At 52.8% G+C, this 6,829-nt stretch overlaps 1 long non-coding RNA gene across 1 annotated transcript; it reads left to right on the top strand.

The window, feature by feature from the left end:
* The first annotated feature begins 836 nt into the window (after positions 1-836).
* Positions 837-6,652, top strand: LOC116447080. Its single transcript, XR_004241478.1, has 2 exons — positions 837-1,848; positions 3,918-6,652. It is a non-coding gene; the product is annotated as an uncharacterized LOC116447080 (long non-coding RNA).
* Positions 6,653-6,829: the final 177 nt, after the last annotated feature.

The following is a 6,829-nucleotide window of genomic DNA, read 5'->3' as shown; positions in this document are numbered from 1 at the left end:
ACGGTGCAGAAGGATCAGATTCCCCACACACCAGAAAACCTCCCCCCGGCTTCCTTGGCACGTCCCCCCGAGCAAAAGCTTGCGGGCAGCACCGGGGAGAGACCGGGCAGCTGAAGACACTTCTCACCGCACCAGCGTCAGACATTGCTGACGGGCTGATTCTGGAAAGAGGATGGATGGGAAGGGTGGGAAACCTCGCCCTCTCCTTGCATGTGTAGGAGGATCAGCCGCCTAACTCCTGTCCTCAGGAGCGGGGGGTCTGGGGTTTCTCAATGTGGAGAAACAGATAGTCCCTGAAACCGCAGATTTTATTTCTGGCAAAAAATGCTCCCCCAGCCAGGGTTTGTGTGCGAGACAAGTAATTGTGCTCCCTTGCTTAAATAAATCATTGATGGGTGAAATTACACATGCTCACTTAAAATGTAATGTGATTAAGAGATTATGGGATCGCAGTTAATATGTTGCCTCACAGCTTCTGGACCCAATTCCTGACACCAGAAATCCATCAGCCACAACTGTCCCTCCTTGCGGGGAGGCAGCTCCTCCTGCCACCGGCAGCCGTGAGGTTTGGCCGGGAGGGGGGACCGGGGGTCTCCCGCCTCTGCTCCCCGCAGGGGGTCGGAGAAGGTGAGAGGGAGCGTCAGGTTTGCGTTCAAATAAATAATAACTTCTTGCTGTTGTTGTCTGGGGGGAGGAGGAAAAAAAAGTTAAATGGAAAGGCAGGAGACGGGGTGGGGGGAGGAAGCGAAGGGCTGGGGCTGCGCCTGCAAGCTGATTACCTCTCATCTGAAAGCTGCTCCATTTCCTCACACATCGGGTAAGTCCTTTATCATGAGGTGGCACAAGCCCTGCCGGGGGCTATTGGTCGCCCCGAGGAAGGAGCCGGGATGGCAAGCGGGATCCTATCATCAGGCTGCATAATAACCCCGGGCTCGCCACAGCTGCGCTGTGACCCTTTGTGATGGAGCTGATAGCGCTCCCGTGAAATAATGTCCTCCTTTTGGGTGTGAAATCACCATGTTTATTAATTGAGCTAGACATGAGGGTTACCTTTTTCTTTCCAAGCCATGAAAATTTGTGATTCAGGGCAAATGGTTCCCCCTTCCCACTCAAGTTGTGTTGCCAAGGGGTTGAGAGAGAAGGACCAGCTGGGGAGAAGAGCTATTTTGGAAAGTCGAGAGGGACTGAGCTCTACGGCAAGTTCAGAGTAGATTCATGCGCAGACACCCCACACCTCGCTTAACCGCAAAAGCAGTCCCCAGGCAAGCACCGCGGGGAAATACCAAACTCATTCCCAAAGGATGGAAGCCGGGGTGGGGAGGGATGCGCCCCTCGTAGCCTGCCCTGGCCGTCCCGCGTGGGGATGCGCGGCGCCCCACGCCGCGGTTACCGCGCAGCCCCACGCACGCACTTTAGGAGGTGGGCCGTGCCGAAAGAGTACGACGACTGTCTCCACACGCACTTTCCTTTCTTTTTTGGTTTGTGGGGTTTTTTTTTTTGTTGTTGTTTTTTTGTTTTTTTTTTTTTTGCTTTGCAATTAGGCTTGTAACGAGCTTATTGCAGTATGTTCTTCTGGGCCAATAATACTTGTATTTAACCTAATTAAAGCCGACCTTTTAAAATATCTGAAATATAAACACGCCTTTTTCTTTTTTTTTTTTTTTTTTTCTTTTCCCTCTCCCCCCTCCTTTCCTACTCTGGTTTAACAATTTAACGTTTGACTCTCCGGGCTGGAACATGCAACCTTTCACCAGAGCACAGTGAGAGAGAGGGAGGCGGAAAGTAGCAAAAACCTGCGAATGAGGCGGAGGGACTGGCTTTTCCCAGGCGTCCGCGACACGCTTCCAGGTAGGCAGCTACCCCCACCCTCCCCCGCCTCCCGGGGCCAGATTTCTTCTTCCCTCATTCCTCTACTTCCTCATCCTCCTCCGGTGGGCAGGGGGCGGCAGGCAGGGAGGGAGCTGGGTGCCGCCCAGGAGCCGGGGTGACAACGCTGGGCGCCGGGACCCACGCGGGGACAACCAGCTCCCGGGGAGGGGTGCGGAGGAAAGGGAAGCGCTTCTCCCTGCGCGCCGAGCAGCCGCGCGATTTTCGGCCGAGCGCTGCCTGCCGGGGGGCGGGCGCGCTGCGTGGGGCCGGACACGAGGCTCCCACGGGAGGCAGCGGCACTCCCGCCTGCCTGCCGCTTCCCGGCCGAGGTGGGGCTGCGAGGCTGAGGCAAAGCCACCAGAATAACTTGGTAACGAGTGTGTGCATTAATGCCCTCTACGCCCGTCACGCAGGAACTGAACGAGTCTGTTTCCCGTGAAAGCCCACCCTCGCACAATCTCAGCGAGTTTTTTCCGATCAATGGGAAATTTAGACTTTTTTTTTTTTCCAGGGCAAACCCGAATATGCTAATTTTAATATTTTTTATTTTACTTTTTTTTTAAACTGTGTAATCAGAATTATCCTGGGATTATTTTTTTCCGTTGAATGACATTACAAAGAATTTTGTTAAAGAAAGCCAGACTAATTGCTGCCAGAAGAGTCTTTTCATAGAAAAGTCTGGTTTTCATAAAGCAGTTTCTGTGGATGTTGCGGTTAAATCCAAACGCAGTGGAATAGTGGAAAGGGGATTTTTATTATTTTTTTTTTTTAAGATAGATAGATAGATAGATAGATAAAGGCAATTTTTCTCAGCAGCAGGAAAGACCACGCTTTAGTAAAAAAACTATTCAGGGATTCACGGGGCACACATTGAGAAGAGCAAACGCCTGCACACACCCGAGTGGCCGCATGTTTGCCGGGCGGCTCTGCCCCCGCAGCAGCCCTCCGGTGCTCTCGCCCCCGGCCCGGGCCGGCCCGTGTGTCCCGGCAAAGCCCCTCGCAGCTCCCGGGGCAGTTTCTCCCGGGTCGGGGCTCTGCGGGCTCCCTCGGAGCGCAGGGTGTGAAGTGCGGCCGTCCCATCGGTGGCCCGACACCCCGTTCTCTTGTGAAAGTCTCGGTCCTCACCTGCGGCGAACCCAACAGCGCTGATGGGGGAGGCAGGACCCCCACCCGGAGCCCCCCTGTCCCCGCCTCCCAGCAGCAGCAAGGCGGACAGGACACCAGGCAGCCTTAGGGAGCGCAGCGGCCTTCCCGGGAAAGGTGGGCCCGGGGTCGGCCGCAGTGCTAGCCCGGGGAGGTGGGGGGGTGGGGGGGCCTGCCACCCATCAGCCGTCCCAGGCAGCTACGCAAAAACGAGAAGCAAGAAAGATCTGAACAGTCCCGCAAGGATGTAAAGATCGCTCACATTTTTCTCTTCTTTTTTTCCATTTTCTTTCCTCTTTAATTTTAAATCTCCCTCGGTTAACCATCCTGCTTTCCTCTCCTTTTACTCCCTCAGCTAGGGGGTCTTAGGTAGAATTTTTAACCCACTTCGCAACATCAGAAACAGAACAGGACCCCCTCGTCTGAAGGAGAGTCAAAACAAATAAGTAAAAGACGGAGTCTTTCCGTGCCGCGGGGCAGAGCCTGCCCCACCGTGCCCCTTCGGGGTCCCGAGCCGGTCGGAGAGGGCAGGAGCATCCCTGCTCCTCTTCCGTGCCCAGCCGCTCTGTCCCGCCGGGTTGGGGCTGGCTCCGCCGTGTGAAAGGGGAAAATCGGGATGGAGGCAGATTTCTGCGACAATCTCCCATTCCGTTGGCCACAGAGAGTCGCGGGACTTTTCCAGCCGCTAATTTCCAGCCCTTCCCCTATCACCAGCAGCACAGCCACCGAGAGGTGGGGGGTCCACACACCTCTTCATAACCTAATGCCCGCTTGGACTCCTGGAGCTCTTCACCGTGGCAGGGAACAGAGAGCTCAACCACCCCGCGGGATGGCTTTCTTCTTTTTTTTTTTTTTTTTCCCAACAACAACAACAACAACATCCTCATACTCTAACGCCTTTGCAGACAGAGCAACCCCAGCCCGGTACTGCTCGGCGGCCCTTTTGTTCCCGGTGGGGAGACCCGGTCTGGCTCGGCTCGGCCCGCCGGGGCTGCGGGGAGCCCGGTCCTCCCCTCCCTCCTCTCGCCGGAGCGGGGACGTGATAAAAGGAGACAGGGCTCTGAAAGGATTTGATTGAAATGGCGTGTGCCAAGCTGATGGGAGCCAGCGAGGGACAAAGCGCCGAGGAGCCATGGACACTCGAGCAATTATTCCTCCACGCTGAAGGTGGATTAGTGCAATGGAAAGAAGCATATGTTCGGCCTGGGGCGACACTCCCCCTGGCTGGGTTTAGAGAATGAGAGCGGAGAAAGAGGCTGAACCTGGAATATCAACTATCCGGGAGACAGCCCACCCCACCCCCTCTTATCCCAGCCTCTCCAAAAGTCTCAGGGATGGAGACATAAATATACACGCCCATAAAGATGAATAGATAGATACAAACAAACACACAAACACCCAAAAATACAGATGCACACGCACCTCTAGGTACAGCCACACACGCGCACACGGCGCTGCACACCGGCTCTGCACAGATAGGCGGGAGCAAGAGGCGCCCTAGGTGGAAAACCTCGCCGGGTATGACAATGCGAACAAATAAACAGTTGGCCTCCAAGAAGGTCATAGCAGCAGCCAGTTCTGCTGGAGGCTCCAGTTTCCCCAGACCTTTCCCAGGAAACTTTCCAAAAGCAGCTGCAGCAAGGAATGGGGTGATCTCCATAACCCCCTACCGGGACCATGTCCAGGCCCTCCTGGAAACACAAAGCAAAACCTCAATTGCCCCTTTTCCACCTGATTTTCTTCTAAGCCACAGCCACCTCCTGTTCTCTTTCCCTAGCTCCCTGCAAAACCCCATCCTTTCCAGCAGGATAGCTGCAAGTTCTCTCAAGGGCATTAGGATGGGAAGAAGCCCCAGCAGCCAGCCTGCCAGCCTGCCAGCCCCCATCCCAAACACCGGCATGCCAGGAACAGCCTGCATCAAGGCTCCGTGGCAATGGGACACCCATCAACTGCTGTCCTGGATCATCTACACCCATACACAGGCTCCAAAACTCAGGCAGGCACAGCAGGAGCACATTTTTAGCGCTAATACAGTGTAGCTTGTTAGGCCTAATGAGGAAAAAGAGCACTGAGGCCAGGCACAGCCCCTGCTTTCCTCCCAGCACTGCCCCGCTGGCCTCCCCCTGCCTGGGCGCACCAGCACGTGATGCAGTGTGGGGTGTCTCCCCAGCTGTTGTCCAAGCCATCCCGCTTGCAGGGCAGAGAGATAAACTCCACCACAAGAGAGGAGGAGACAGGACAAGCACAGGGAGCAGCATCAGAGGGCAAGGAGGACAAGCTGGAGGGAAGGGCGCCACCAGCAAACTTTAAAAGGAGGGAGGGAGATAGAAGGAAGAGAAGGGAATACAGCTCTTTCCTTCTCCTGGGAGCCCTGAAAAATGCTCTGCTCTACAACCAGAAACATGCCCCAAATATTTCACATCGCCACTTCTTTATCCTTAGCTTTGGGGATCAGGATGGACCATACACAGAGAAAAGGGGGCCAGCTCTGACCAAAGCAGTGCTGAGGCAGGAAGTTCTGCAGGATGAACAAGCAGGTAGGAACATAACCAAAAACGCTGTACAGAAGCAATATACATCCCTCAACCTGCGAGTGTAACTGCACAGCTCACACTCCCGCTAGAAAGCAACTCTCTATTCAGAGCCCCTGCATCTGCTTTCAATCAAGTATTACAAAGGGAATTAACTATACCACAGGCAGCAACAGCAGTGGGGCTTGAGAGCATCTCTGGACAGAAAAGGTCTTCATGTAGAGGCTGCAGATCTCCTACAGAAAATAGGATGTGTGTGTGTGTGCACAACATGCTCAAGGAACAACGTGGTGAAATGGCTTGCACTTCACACCCAACAGTCCTCCACCCTCCTGCTGAGCACAAGACAATTTCTTCCTCACCTAGGCTTTCCCAGTTTCCCCTCCTTGCCCTGGTTTGAAGATCCTCTGTGCAAATGAGCTCTGTGACTACAAACAGGACAATAACCATGGAGCTTAGAGTAACCTCAGGGCCCTAGTTTTGAGAGGGAGGGACTCATGGGGAAACCACAGGCTTTGGGTGCCAGCATGTGCCTTGCAAAATCAGAGCCTGAAAGAAAAGTGCCACAGGGAAACAGCGGGTCCCTCCTACACTACCAGAAAGCTCTCGATAGTCTTATCCTGATTTCCACACTACATTCACTCAGTGAAGATGCTCTAATCGCTCTATTGGTATGATAAAAATTTTGGGCCACCAAAGTTGAACTCAGCATCAGAGAGACATGACTACAGTGGTTGTAAGAGGGAATAAAAGACAGATTTGTCACCTTCATATCTACATCACCAGAAAGAAGTAACAGTTCAAGAATACAAATATTCTACAAATAGCCACCATAAGCTATATGTCTGTTTACCCTGCCTGAAATATCAGCTGTTTCATCCACCCAAGAAAGCCTAGGAACATTAACTAGAAGAAGAAAAACAAGGCTATTTTGCTATTCTGAAGCCAGTAAAGTTCTGCTAGTAATGGGTCATAAAAGACTTTCACTTTTCCTCTGTTTCCAAATGCTTGCTTTAAACTACTTCTTTTCGGGACTCTGCGGTTACTAAACTGAATACTGCAAGTGGAGAGGTTGCAGCCTATGCAGAATAAATGATTTAAGAACTGGGCTTGGCTGATTTATTTTTTCCTCCGTATTGGAGATAAAAAGAAGGAACACATTCTAGTAATCCCTACTCATTTTCACAGCCATTCTTGCACCTGTAACTCAAATAATGAAGCCATTTGTTATTTATATTGCACTTTCCCCTCCATTCTAGATTTCTAACGATCTGACCCTGTTTTAT

This window comes from Corvus moneduloides, chromosome 1 (assembly GCF_009650955.1).
Source record: "Corvus moneduloides isolate bCorMon1 chromosome 1, bCorMon1.pri, whole genome shotgun sequence".
NCBI classification, from domain to species: domain Eukaryota; kingdom Metazoa; phylum Chordata; class Aves; order Passeriformes; family Corvidae; genus Corvus; species Corvus moneduloides.
Note: the sequence above shows the minus strand (reverse complement) of the source record. Positions and strands in the feature narration are given on the sequence as shown.